The 15322-nt window shown below is 37.7% G+C and overlaps 2 pseudogenes; both read left to right on the forward strand.

Annotated features, from left to right (window-relative positions):
- The first annotated feature begins 1983 nt into the window (after nucleotides 1–1983).
- On the forward strand, nucleotides 1984–10341 carry LOC138813701 (vomeronasal type-2 receptor 116-like; annotated as a pseudogene).
- Nucleotides 5712–8140, forward strand: LOC138813432 (nucleolin-like; annotated as a pseudogene).
- Nucleotides 10342–15322: the final 4981 nt, after the last annotated feature.

Below are 15322 nucleotides of genomic sequence, written 5' to 3' on the forward strand. Positions count from 1 at the left end.
ACTTCCCAGCCCATGATGTTTTGTTTTTTCACCATTTGGTTTGTTTATTTGTAGATTTTTAGGTGCATTCTATACTCAGAGAAATCATACAACCTATGTTTCTGTGGATCTGGCTTACATTCCTTTCTTACTCTCACTGAAGGCCATTGATGGTCAACTGACTTTCTTGGAATCAAACTATCCTTTGGACTGAGGGTTTTATTCATTCAGGCATTCCAATTTGTATTTGTAGAGTTTGCATTCCCAGTCATTATTGACAGATCACTTCTCAACATTGCCATTATATACTTTATTCTCCTGGTTTATTGAAACTTGTTCCTTCCTTCCTCTCCTTTAGAGTCTTTGATGTTTATTAAGTAAGTTCAACAGTAGTGAGTTTTGACTTTTGGATTATGAATTTTCATTTGTCTGCTACAGATTTTGAGGTACTTATTGGGGCTTAAAATAGATTACAAGAAGCTACTTTGGAATAATGGCAAAAATCTGTGATGATGAGGATAAAAGAAAAGAAAACATACACACACAATTAATATAGGGCTCTGCTCAAATCCATAACTGAATGTAGAGGCATGTTATAATGAAATCTTTTCCTTTAACTTTTAATGAAACTTTTTGTTTAATATTTTAAGATAAGATGTGGTTACAAATTTGACAAGAAATGTAATTACTACCTAACTAATATCACTGTACTCCCTCTGTACATCACCTTGTTAAAAAATCAAAATAAAAATATTTTCAGATATTAAAGTCATACAAATGTAAATGGCAACTACATTGTATTCCTCCCATAATTTGAAAATTGAATATTTAATTTTCTATTTTTCTATGGAACTTACTAGATATGTTAATAATTTTCCCTCTTCATAAAAATCATGTCTAACATTTGTCTACACAATTTACAATGGTAGAACCTTCTCAGCTCCTTATATAGTCAATGTCATCAGTAAGTTTTATACATTTTTAAAATTTTATTTTCTTTTGGTAGTAGTATGAACTGCTGTCATTGAACAGAGCAGTTTATGAATACAGTGTCTCTTGAACCATGTTACCATATTTACCATTTTCACCCACATCTCCAAACCCACTCCTTCCTTTTGTTAATTTTTGAATTACATATTGTACTTTTTGTGATTTAACAGAAAATTTATGTACACTGTATGTATAGTTTTATAAATATAGTTATAGATTTATGTATATTGTCTATCATTTCTGCTCTACTGAGAGCACAAAAAATGAATACCAAAAAGGTGAAGCATATCTTGTCTAAGTGGTGCTTAACAGGGAAAAATGCAAAGGAATATGCAATGGATGGGTGGCGAAAAGAAACATAATATCAAATGAGCATATGAAAAATGGAATTAGGAGTGGGTCAGGTTGCTGTAGATGAGAAGATTGATGGAAATAGTGAAAAGTATCAAGAGACAATTACAAGACAATTGATATGTTGTGCAACTTCGAAAAAGCTATTAAATTATTTTTTCAAAAACTAAAACAAAACCTTCCTTCTAAATATTTCAACTGCTTCCTAACAGAATCCAACACTGAAACTGTGATGTATGGCAATCTTCTCATTCATTGAGTTTCCAATTTTCTTTCCCTTTAGTTTACCTTTGAGCCTTTTGATCATGGCCTGAGTGACCATAACAAGTTTCCTGCTCTCTGTCAGATGTCCCCAAAGGACACATCAATAGCCACTGCCATGGTATTCTTACTGCTTCACTTCAGCTGGAGCTGGGTGGGACTGCTGACCTCACAAGTTGAGAATGGTCCATGGGTTCTTGCTGAATGGAAAGAAGAGATGGCCAAGAACAGAGTTTGTGTAGCCTATGAGCTAGTGACCTTAAGCTAAGACATGTCACATATATTCAAACTCATCGCAGTTCATAATGAGATAAATCTATGTTCAGCAATGTCCTCATCATATATGGTGATAATGATTCCCTGATAGCATGAATGGTATTTATACATGGCAATGTTTTGATCATGAACTCTCAGTTGGATTTTACCATGAGGAGGAGATATTTTGTGTTAGGCTCATTGTATGTACCTCTGATTTTTACACCCCATCAGTTGAAGTTTCTGGATTCACAGATTTTTGTCAAGGCAATTAAGCCTTCCAAACACCCAGAAGACATTTTTCTTGCCAGGCTGTGGTTTCTGTCATTTAATTGCTCAGATTCTGAGTCTGACTATGTGACATGGGACAACTGTGCCCAGGATGCCTCTTTGGATTGGTTTTCTGGGCGCATTTTTGACATGACAGTGTCTGCAGACAGTTACAATATATACAATGCTGTGTATGCTGTGGCCCAGGCTCTCTATGAGATACTTCTTCATCAAACAGAAATTCAAACGTTGGGAATTAGAAAAGAAACAGTGCCTTCCCCTGAACAGGTAAGTTCTACTAGGTTGGAGTACACACACTATGAGCAAAGGCACTTTTTTAAGGGGTTTCTTATTGTATGAAATCAAGTATTTCTGCTTGTATGCATGTTTGTTTCTGTATATGAATATATATGTGTTTATATATACAAATATATATGTTTGGATTCATATGTCATACATAACTTGGTTGCTAAATTTAATGAATATTTCAGTATTTGAAGCAATTTTCTCCACTCTTAAGTTTTTCCTTTCTTTTTCAGAAACTACTATACACACGAAATTGAACAAATTTATATTCAGATTTAAAATTTAAATATTTCAGGTGCTTTTCAAAACCCTATATGATTCTTTATGTTTCAGTGTCTTTGAGGTACTCTAGACATGTGTGAATATGCTGTTAAGAAAACAACAGGCCAGTTATAAGGATAAAATATATTCCATATTTCTATAAGTTAATTTTGGCCAGTGGAGGGACTTGAATACAGTGCCTGGGCTATATCACCAAGTCTCTTTGTGCTAGAAGTTAATGCTCAACCATGTGAGCACAGCAATTCTTCTTGCTTTTTCTGAATTGTTCATTTGAAACATGTTTCTCACCTACTTTTCTTCCCAGGGTGGCTTTCAAGTATGATCCTCTGATCTGAGCCACCTGAGTAGCTAGGATTACATCCATAAGCCACCAGCAACTTGCTCATGAATTCCTTTAATTACTAATAGCCTCAACATGTACATAGTTAGTGTTTTGAAAACCCTAAATTGAGCTTTTCCCTATGAGTTTCTTCAGTCAAAGAAAAGGATGGCCTACTGTACAGAATTATCCATATGTTCATAAGTGACCAAGTTTCATTCAACTTTTGGAATTAAACATTTAGCAACCTCCAGCAATAGACATTCATAAAATAGTGATTGTGTCAAGAAGAAATAGAATGATTTCTCTGAAAAAAGTCCTACTTCTCCTTTTCTGAGTGATCAGGAAGGATTATTTTTCAGAGTGATTATTTTATTACTCTGTAGATTTTCTTCTGAGATACATGATTAGATGTCTCTACTCTTTGAATTCATAATCAGAGATTAAAGGCAAGCGGACTGTTTCTTTCTTCAGATTTTTGTCTTAACTCTGGAATTTACTTCACCATAAGTTCTCTCTTTTAGCTGCACACTTTTCTGAAAAACATCCATCTTTACAATCCAATTGGAGATCAAGTGATTTGGGACAAGAAAAGGAAATTGGAGCCAGAGTATGACATTCTGAATATTTGGGATTTTCCAGAAGATCTGGAACTTGCAGTAAGAATAGGGAAGTTTTCTCCATATGCTCCACATGGTAATCAACTGTCTTTATCTGAAGATATGGTAGAGTGGGCCATTGGAACTACAGAGGTGGGTTTGATCTAATCCTAATAATTTTAAGGACACACAAATCAGCAAGAGTCACCCTTTACACCTGGTTGAGTGCCAGCAAATTTCTTCTATAATCCTAGCAACTAATAGAGCTGATATGGGAATATCAGTTTAGAGTCAGCTCCCATAGGAAACTCTGTGAGACAATTATCTCTAATTAACCACCCAAAATCTGGAAGTAGAGCTGTGACTCAGATAGTGGAATGTTATCCTTGAGCAAAAATAGCTCAAGTGCCCAGGCCTTGAGTTCAACCCCAAGATCAGAACCAAAAGAGTTAAATGTGTCTCTATGTGTTGATTTTGAATATTGTCATAAGATGTAAATTACCTTATTTCAGTAGGAATCTAATACTCTGATAAAGTACCTGAAAATTAATTTATGTGGTTTAAATATATCTTTTACTCCCCTCCGTGGAGGTTCATTTAATGGTTAATTGAGCTTCTATTCAACCATCTTTGCTTAGAGGAATCATGGAAGGCATCTGTGACAAGAGACTCATGTCATGGTCATTGGAAAAGAAAGATAAGATGTCTCAGGTGTTCACACAATGTTATAAAGTGGACGTTTCTTTCTTGCTCTTCCCCAAGTCACAGATGAGTAGGAGACAACCTATAATGACATGAATTCATGGTAACACCATGGGGCTATACACCAGAAATTACTTTCTCACCACTACTTTCAGCCTTTTAAAGATCCCATACCTTTCAGTAATTCAACAGGCTAAAAACCAAGCTGGTAGCACATAGCCCTTGGGAGTCATGGAATATGGAATCTATAACAGATTTCAATAAATTGACTGCGCTTACCTGCATAAAACATTATTACGAAAAATCACATTCTTTATGCTTAAATAGGGATACAGGTTGACCCATTGTACTGATGAGATGTACAAGACACTATGTTGAAAATGAACTTTACAACTTCAGCAAGGGTTGGGGGGAGTTGCTGGGGAGGTGGGGAAGAAAGGGATGGTAAGGGAAAAACAAAGGAGGAGGTAACAATGCTCAATAAAAAATGTACTCATTACCTTACTCATGTAACTGTTACCCCCTGTACAGTATATTTTACAATAAAAAAGTTGCATAAAAATTGCATTCTTTAAAACAATGGAGTTTTGCAGTGTTCAATATGAGTCTGAACAGTCACTGGCACATCCCTGCCTTTCCTCAGACTCCTCACTCTTTCTGCAGTGAGAGTTGTGGTCCTGGATTCAGGAAATCTCCTCAAGAGGGAAATCCTGTCTGTTGCTTTGATTGTACATCTGGCCAAGAAAATGAGATTGCTAATGGGACAGGTGAGTCCAGACTCAAAAAGAAATCCTTTACCTCTCCCTAGTTTTCCCCATCTGATCAAGTTAATGCAAAAGTTGTGCATTAAATTCTGTCACAAAGTGATATTGCTAATTGTAATATGATAGATCATGGCTTTCTATTTTAAATTTAGTAATATTTTCCACTTTATTGCAGGCAAAGTCATCTCCAGGAATCTTTCTTATCACTAATCATTATGACAAGACTTAACTCTAATAGAAAATTAAACTTATCTTATTAAGGGGAGTGTTCATCTTAAAAGTTATATTTTATGCACACAGAAAACATGGATTTCACATATCTTTATTTCTCAGTGCCCAGAACTCTACTTGGCACCAGATAAGGGCTCAGTAAGCTAGATTCAGTATAAGAAGTGAGCATGACTATACAGTGTCCAAGAGTGGTCAATCTGTTCTACAGCTTAACATGGGAGCAGGTGAGACAAACGTAATGGGTTGAAATCAAGAGTAATAAGGTAAAATTAATGTTTTACAGAAACATGTAGGGAAACGTAAGCTGTATAATTACAATTTTAATATGATTGAAGAACTGTTAATGAGAGTGAGAAATAGTGTAATAAAATTTTAATATGATACTATAGTAGCGAGCGGTAGCTGGCAGTCAGTAGTTCCCGCTCCAACATCTCCATTATCCGTGGCGGCCATCAACGTCTCTCGGATCCCTCTTGCCTCATCTGCACTACTCGTCCCCACACCCTCCGTGGTCGTAACCCACCATCATGGTGAAGCTTGCAAAGGCCGGTAAAAATCAAGGTGACCCCCAAAAAATGGCTCCTCCCCTGAAGGAGGTAGAAGAAGATAGTGAAGATGAAGAAATGTCAGAAGATTAAGAAGATGAAAGCAGTGGAGAAGAGGTTATCATTCCGCCGAAGAAAGGCAAGAAGGCTCCAACTTCAGCAAAGGAGGTTGTTGCCCAAACAAAAAAGGCTGCAGTGGCCACACCTGCCAAGAAAGAAGCTGTTGCTCCAGGCAAAAAGGCGGCAGCCACCCCAGCCAAGAAGACCGCTACACCAGCGAAAGCAGTTGCAGTGTCTGGCAAGAAGGGAGCCACACAAAGGAAAGTAGTGGTAGCAACTCCTGGTAAAAAGGGTGCTGTCACTCCTGCCAAGGGAGCAAAGAATGGTAAAAATGCCAAAAAGGAAGAGAGTGAAGAGGAGGAGGAAGATGATGAGCAAGAGGAGGATGATGAGGAAGAGGACGAAGAGTGATGAGGAAGAGGAGGAGGATGAAGAAGAGGATGAAGTTGAACCAGTAGTGATGAAAACAGCAGCTGCTGCTGCCTCAGAGGACAAGGAGGATGAAGAAGAGGAGGATGAAGATGAGGAGGAAGATGATGATTCTGAGGAAGAAGCTATGGATACTGTACCAGCTAAAGGAAAGAAAGCACCTGCAAAAGCTGCTCCTGTAAAAGCCAAGAGTGTGGCTAAAGAGGAAGATGAAGAAGAGGATGAAGATGATGATGATGATGACGATGAAGAGGAGGACGACGATGAGGAAGAAGAGGAAGATGAAGATGAGGAAGAAAAGGAAGAAGAGCCCGTTAAAGAAGCACCTGGCAAAAGAAAGAAGGAAAGAGCAAACAGAAGGAAGTTCCTGAAACCAAGAAACAGAAAGTGGAAGGCTCAGAACCAACTACACCTTTTAATCTGTTTATTGGAAACCTGAATCCAAGCAAATCTGTTCCAGACCTAAAAGCTGCCATCAGTGAACTTTTTGCTAAAAATGATCTTACTGTTGTGGATGTCAGAACTGGTACAAACAGGAAATTTGGTTATGTGGATTTTGAATCTGCTGAAGACCTAGAGAAAGCATTGGAACTCACTGGTTTAAAAGTCTTTGGCAATGAAACTAAACTAGAGAAACCCAAAGGAAGAGACAGTAAGAAAGTTCGTGCAGCAAGAACACTTTTGGCCAAAAATCTCTCCTTCAATGTTACTCAGGATGATTTGAAAGAAGTGTTTGAAAATGCCATGGAAATCAGAGTAGTCATCCATGGTGGGAAAAGTAAAGGGATTGCCTATATTGAATTTAAAACAGAAGCTGATGCAGAGAAAGCCTTTGAAGAAAAACAGGAAGCAGAAGTCAATGGACGAAACATTGCCCTGCATTATACTGGAGAAAAAGGACAGAGGCAAGAATTCAAAGGTGAATCAAAAACTCCGGTTTTAAGCAACCTCTCCTAAAGTGCAACAGAAGAAACTCTTCAGGAAGTATTTGAGAAGGAAACTTTTATCAAAGTGCCTCAGAACCCAAATGGCAAAACTAAAGGGTATGCATTCATAGAGTTTGCTTCATTTGAAGATGCTAAAGAAGGTTTAAACTCATGCAATAAAAGGGAAATTGAGGGCAGAGCTATCAGGCTGGAGTTGCAAGGACCCAGGGGATCACCTAATGCCAGAGGACATGCATCCAAAACTCTGTTTGTCAAAGGTCTGTCTGAGGAAACCACTGAAGAGACCTTAAAGGAATCATTTGAGGGTTCTATTCCTGCAAGAATAGTAACTGACCGGGAAACGGGATCTCCGAGGGGTTTGGTTTTGTAGACTTCTACAGTGAAGAAGCGCCAAGGAGGTCATGGATGCCATGGAAGATTGTGAAATTGATGGAAACAACGTTACTTTGGACTGGGCTAAGCCCAAGGGTGAAAGTGGCTTCAGGGATCGAGGTGGAGGCAGAGGAGGCTTTGGAGGGCAAGGCAGAGGAGGCGGAGGTGGCCGGGGCAGTTTTGGAGGCCGGGGAAGCTTCTGAGGAAGCAGGGGAAGAGGAGGAGGAGGTGGAGAGTTCAAACCACAAGGAAAGAAGACGAAGTTTGAGTAGTTCCTTCTGTTCCTGTGTTTCCCTCTTCCATTTGAAAGAAAGGATTCTGAGGTTTTTACTCTGTTACCTGTTAAATGACAGAGCCTTCTGAGGACATTCCAAGACAGTGTGTAGCCTGTGGTCTACTTGGAATCCATAGAGATTACATTTCAAGAGAGATACCCTGTTGGTTTTGACTGGATATTCATATAAACTTTTTAAAGAGATGAGTGACAGAGCTAACCCTTATCTGTAAGTTTTGAATTTATATTGTTTCATCCCATGTACAAAACCATTTTTTCCTACAAATAGTTTTTTTTGTGTTGGGGTTGTAAATGAAAGAATGTTTTATCATGAAAAAAAGATACTATAGTAGCCCAACTGCCAAATTATCAATATATATGATAGTCACTGAGTGACATAATATTGAATAAAAAAGACTGATGGAAGCATAAACACCACCACATTTGTAAGGAAATGAAAACTCTTGGAAAAAATTATATTAAGTGAAGTAAGCCAGGCCCAGAGAAACATAGGCTCCATGGTTTGCCTAATTTGCAATAATTAGTATATGTCTAGGATAATCTTAGCAGCTGAACAAAAAAGCTCAATAGCTATATACATATGACCATATAAGATTATGCTAAACAAAATGAACTCCAAGACATGGACACAAGAGATTTTTCATTTTAGTTGTTCTTTTTAATGTACTGTATGTTTCAGTATCTTTTGTACATACTTTCCTCTATGGTATATCCCCTTTTTGTCACTATATGTGCTTTTGAAACCCTAGAAATATATGTGTATATATATATATATATATATATATATATATATATGTATACATACATACAAGTATATATATAATTATCTGAATTAGGGAAGAAAATGGAAACAACCAATTGAAACAAAGGTCAAGCAGGGGAAACAATGCAACAGTAAAATACACAATATGTTGGACATTATCTGTACAACTTGTGGGGGGAGTCTTGGAAGGAGGAAAAATAGGAGAAAAATGAGGGAAGGGGTAACATGTTTGAAAAGAGATGTACTTATTAACTTATGTAACTGTAACCCCTCTGTACATCACCTTGACAAGTAAAAAAGTATGAATAAAAACGAAGATAAAAGTGGGAGGCAGTTATGGATTAGGAAAAAATACAAAAACACTTTTAAGATAGTAAATGCTGACATCTGAGGATTTCACCTAAGTGAAAAATTTCCTAAATTCTTTGAAGAAAACGAGGTTCATAAAACCCAATAATGGAGGCTGGGAAGGTGGCTCAGTGGCAGAGTGGTTCCCTCACATGCATGAAGCCCCGGGTTCGATTCCTCAGCACCACATACACAGAAAAACCTGGAAGTGGCACTGTGGCTCAAGTAGTAGAGTACCAACCTTGAGCAAAAGAAGCTCAGGGACAGCACTCAGCCCTGTGTTCAAGCCCTAGGACTGGCAAAACAAAAAACAAAAAAGAAAAGCAAAAAAAACAGTAATGGTAGAATACATGTCTCACCAGATATGGAGCAATGTGTAAAATGTTCAGATCATCAGTATGCCAACACAAAGAGGACTCAGTGCCACCTGAGAACAGCAAGTTTCCTAAACTTATGAAGATACATTGGGCATGGCTCTGGCCTGCAAGGCTCTTTGCTTCTCTATGCTAATTGCTGCTGTTCTTGGGATGTTTGTGAAATACCAAGACACTGCCATTGTCAAGGCCAACAACAAGGCTCTCAGTTACATCTTGCTCATCTCTCTCATCTTCTGTTTCCTCTGTTTCTTGCTGTTTCTTAGCCCTCCCAACACAGCCAACTGCATCCTACAGCAGATCACATTTGAGGTTGTGTTCACTGTGGCTGTTTCCACAGTGCTGGCCAAAAAGTGTCTGTGGTTCTGGCCTTCAAGGCCACTTCCCCAGGGAGAAAAATAATGTGTCTGCTTGTATCAGGGGCAATTAACTTCATCATCCTCATCTGCACCTTCATTCAGGTGACTCTCTGTGGACTGTGGTTGGGAACCTCTCCTCCTTTTGTGGACACGGTTGCACACTCTGAACATGGCCATGTCATCATCCTGTGCAACAAGGGCTCCCTCACTGCCTTCTACTGTGTCCTGGGATACCTGGGCTCTCTGGCCCTGGCCAGCTTCACTGTGGCTTTTCTGGCCAGGAATCTGCTTGACACCTTCAATGAAGCCATGTTCCTGACCTTCAGCATACTGGTGTTCTGCAGTATATGATTCACCATCTTGCCTGTCTATCACAGTGCCAAGGGGCAGGTCATGGTGGGTGTGGAGGTTTTCTCCATCTTGGCCTCTGGTGCAGGGCTCCAAGGCTGCATTTTTGCCCCAAAGTGTTATCTCATCTTTTTAATGCCAAATAGAAATTCTCTGCATGGCTTCAAGGATATAAGACAGTATGAGAATTAAGCACTCAAGATTAAGCAAATAGGTTTGATTAGTATACAGAAGGTCTGATCTAAATCTACAGCAATTATCTCTTGTCATAGTTTATATTATGGAATGTATACTTCAAAGACTAGGGATCTAGTGTGCATTTTCCTAGCAGTGGTAGTCAAAAGTGATGGTGATTACAATTTAAACTGGAGTTTTGCTGCTATATTTTTGGTTCATCTTTTTCAATCTGCACTTAATTCTATTATCACTTCTTCTTAATATTTTTTCACTCGTCTTTCTCAGTAACTCTTCTAAATTTTTCAGTATATTGGCTTCCTGTCTGCATACCACCATGTTGCAGAGCCCTCACAACCATTTCATTAATATTTTCCTCTTCAAAAATTTACATCTTTTAGAGAATGTTTTGCTCAATGCTTGTATGTTGCCACTCACATATTCACCTTTTGAAATTATCCTGAGTCTCTTTTGTGGGACCTTTCTCTCTGTCCCAGTCTCTCTCTTTGTCTCTCTCCATCTTCTCCTTTGTCTTCCTGTTCCCTCTCACATGAGTTGTATATGCTACAAAAGTACACTTTGAGTTAAGGTTACATTTTATGAGATTTTTTTGAACTTTCTTTTATGATTAAAGTCTGTCATGAATAATAGTAAGACCTTCTTGCCTGGGTATTTTTTTTTAATTTTTGGGTTGATTAATCACTCTGCATTAATTTGATCCCAAGAATTTAAAATTTTAAATATGATTTTTTGTTATATCATCACTACTTACAATCTATTCCAATAGGAAAAATTTTATTTGTCCCATTTCAAAGCTTTAGTTTGGCAAGCTTTACTTATTGTTTCATATAGGTTGATTTAGTGGGCTCTATATTATGTTTACAGATTTACATATTTAAGAGATATACACACAATTTCACTCATTTCTTGTCTGGTCAAGAATTCTTTACGTGTTTCTCCTCATAATCATTTGAGGATTAAAAATCAATCTACTTAAAGTTGGAAAAATAACATCTCTTTTGTCAATTAGGACTAAATTTCATGTATACCCTCCAATGGTGTCTTCCCAAAACGAATACCTAGGACTCTCAACCTAAGAAAAATTTATAAAGACCTCTACAATGAAAAGGAAGACATGATATGAGACATTGGATAAGAAAATGAAAACACATCCTGTGTTAAGATTTTGGCAGAATTAAAATTGTGAAAGTGGCTATATTCCCCAAAGCTACCATTCTTTCAATGATATTCCATGGAAAATTACAGTGCATTTTTTCAGGAATATAAAAATCAATACTAAGAAAAAAAACAAAACAATGGGAAACTCTGATAACCCTAGTTGAGATTAAGAAGATTCTTCTCTGAAACCAGGCTGGGGAAAAAAGTTTCTGGGATGACTTACCTGGGTGGGGTGGGCAGATGTCTGTCATCCCAGCTCTGTAAGAGGTAGAGATTGAGGAAATGAGAGTTCCAGGGAAGTCCTATGTGGATGTAAGTCACAACAGTGGTGCCTGCCTATAATCACAGCTGTGATGGAATCTTAACTAAGCATGGAAGTCCATTTGTTTGCATATCTATGAAGTGAAAACTTATCACAAAATTCCACCAAGGTGTGTGTTGGTGATTTATGTCTGTAATACTAGCTATTCACTAGCTATTTTACCTATCTGAGATCTGAGCAATTCAGTTCAAAGCCAGCCTGGACAGGAAAGACATTGAGCAACTTATCTACAATTAACTAACAAAAAAAGCTACAAATAGCACTTGACTCAAATTGGGAAATTTCAAATTTCAAAAACAGTGTTCAGGCACTGAGTGTCCAGGAATGGCAACAAAGTACAATAAATACAAAACAAACAAAAAAAAACCTCCAAAGACACAAAGTGGAAGAGAAATAGCAGGATTGGGATGGAGTGATGTTATGTTTCCATCTTCATTGTGGGAATCCTCTAGTCTCACACACAACTTTAAGCAGAAGAGCTAAGAAAATGAGGCACAAAACAAAGTAGCTTGGATTCAATCAATGTCCTGAATTTCAGGTAGGGTAAATAGAGTGACCATCCAGTTGTTGCATACACTGAAATTCAGGTATGAACAACCTTGAGCACAAACACATGGAAAGACTTTATCTTAGCAGAGAAACAATGAACTCACCTACATAAAAACCAAGGTGAAAGGCCTCAGCTCAGCAGGAAAATGGGGCCAGCTACATCTCTAAGCTTTCTTTTTAGATGTGAGTGGAACCACAGCTCAGCAGCTTACAAGGAGGGAAACAATGGGAAAGAGCAGAATAAACTGTGAATTGATGGTTGACTTGGGTGAAGGAAAAGGCACAGGCTTGGTAAGAATTATGTGAGGCTGGGGTATTTTGAGCTCAGACCCCTAGTAGTTTCATTGAAGATTGCATTGAGCTCCTATGCTGGAAAATGGGTGATTAATAGACTCAATTCTAGAGTGACACCTCTCAAAAGCCACCTACTAGGTTAAATACATCACTCCCAAGCAATGGACTGAAAACTGTGACAAATAATCACAAATGTATGTTACACCATTTCAGCAAAGTAGTCAATAATACACCAACAATCACCAGACTGAGAAGATAAGGAACCCATCTAATTCTAATACATAGTATCTTAAATATCATGGAATAAATGTAACCAAGGAATTGAAAGAGATTTACAAAGTAAAATATTGGTTTTTCCAAAAAATAGAAGACATAAGAAGAAAAATTCTCCATTGTTGTTCATTCATAAGATTGAATAGGTACCATTTGTAATGAGATGGAAAAACTGGGAAAAAATGCATTGTTAGTGAAGTAAGTCAGGCCCAGAGAAACAGTGGATGAATGTTTTCTTTTAGGCATGGAAGCTAGAATTATTTTATAAAGTAAAAGCTTGGGTAGTATGCCAGTGTATTCAATACAGTAGATTCATTGGGGAATTCAAATAATGTAATTTCCTTCAAAGACAAAGTCAACTTTCTGCAAAATAAAACACCAGGAAACAAGCAATCCTAAGGGATAAGATCATTGGGGAAAGAAGTGGACAAATGAAGAGGAGAACAGGAGAATGAAGTCACACATCCAATATATATATATATATATATATATATACTTCAAAATGAAAAGATGGAAAAGGTGAATAAGGGGAGGAATGAGTGAAACATAGAAAGGGGTGACATTGATCTAGTTATATATTGAATTTGTAAATTGCTTTGTAAAAGGCAACTCCACTGGACAATGACTTAAAGAAAATTTAAATTTACAAAATAAAAATAAAAAATTAAAGTTTTTTAATTGTTTTGATGTTTCCATGTATGTATATAATGTACTCTTTTTAGATACAAATAACACCCATTAAACCCATCCCTTCTTAAAATGATTCCTATAGTACTTATTATCACATATTTATAAATGTATATTAAGTATGTTGGTTATATGGAAGCTGTTATATTCCCATTGACCATCTCCCTCCACCATAAGACATGTACTGTATTTCATTCCTACCATTCATTTTTTTTATGGGCCAGTCATGGGGCCTGAACTCTGGGCCTGGGCGCTGTCCCTCAGCTCTTCAGCTCAAGGCTAGCGCTCTACCACTTGAGCCACAGCACCACTCCAGCTTTTTTCTTTTTGCTTATGTGGTACTAAGGAATGGAACCCAAGTCCTCAGGCATGCAAGGCAAGCACTCTACTACTGAGCCATTTTCCCAGCCCTACCATTCATTTTTAAAAATCATTTTTCTTCCAGTACTAGGGCTTGAACTCAGTGCCTGAGAGACATCCTTTAGCTTTTTTGTGGACTGTGTGGATTCTTTCATTCTGACATGCACCCACTTGTCAATGCTTTCTTGAGGACCATAATAGGCAGGTACTATAGTATGAGCCATATCTCCAGCCCTTCTTTGCATTGAGTATTCTTGTGACAGTATCTTGCTTTTTCTATATGCCCATGCCCGGGCTATAGTCTTTCTATTGATGCTTGCTGCGACAGCTGGAATGACCAACATATGAATCAATATTCAGTTTCTTCTATTTACACAGAATCTGAGGATATTGTATTTAGCCTGGACGGTCTTGGAATCAACAATCCTGCTGATCTCAGCCATCCTTCTCAGAACACTCACAAAAATAGCTTGAATAAAAAGCATGTAGCATCATATCCAGCTTTTGATTAAGAGGGTCTCATGAAAATTGTGCCTGTGAACTGTGTCTGTGAACTGTGATCCCAATCTTAGTCATATGAGCACCTTGCACTACAGTCATGAGCCTCCTGGCCTGGATCAGTTCTTTAGTGTGCTGGATATGGAAGCCAGAATCTAAACCTGAGCCACAGACTAGGAAGTATTCATTAAGTTTTTCTCTCCTTTCTTAAGCTATTGCAGTACAACTTAGAAAATCATTACCAGTGTCTGTTGCTTCAAGTGTTTCCCTCATATATCTAACTAATAGTTTCATATTTGAAGCTCTTAAGTTGAGGACATTAATGGAATGACAGGGAACTATTTCCAGTCTGCTACAAGTGGCAATGCAGTTTGACAAACAAAATTTGTTACAGAGCAATATTATGTCCACTATATGTAATTGGCCATGTTGTCAAACATCATTTGACTGAAGCTATGTGGGATTGTTCTGGATCATCTATTATGTTTACTAGTTTCCAGATGTTCTTAGTACCAGTTTCAATGTGACTTTGTTTCAGTGGTTGTACAGTACAGTTTGAAATTAGGTTTCCCATATTTCCAGCATTGTGCTTTTTCCTCATGGTTTTGTTCTTTTATTGTGAGAATCCACACACTTATTTTTGTTTTTGGGTCCAGTAGTGGGACCTGAACTCTGGGCCTGGGCACTGTCCCTTAGCTCTTCAGCTTAAGGCTAGCGCTATACCACTGAGCCACCTTCCTAGACCCTCCACACAAATTTTAAGAGATTATTTTTTATTTTATGAAGGTCAATATTTGAATTTTGAAGGGAAATGAATCTGTGAGTTTCTTTTTGAAT

This window comes from Dipodomys merriami, unplaced genomic scaffold, assembly GCF_024711535.1.
Source record: "Dipodomys merriami isolate MVZ:Mamm:240054 unplaced genomic scaffold, mDipMer1.0.p SCAF_6, whole genome shotgun sequence".
Classification (NCBI taxonomy): domain Eukaryota; kingdom Metazoa; phylum Chordata; class Mammalia; order Rodentia; family Heteromyidae; genus Dipodomys; species Dipodomys merriami.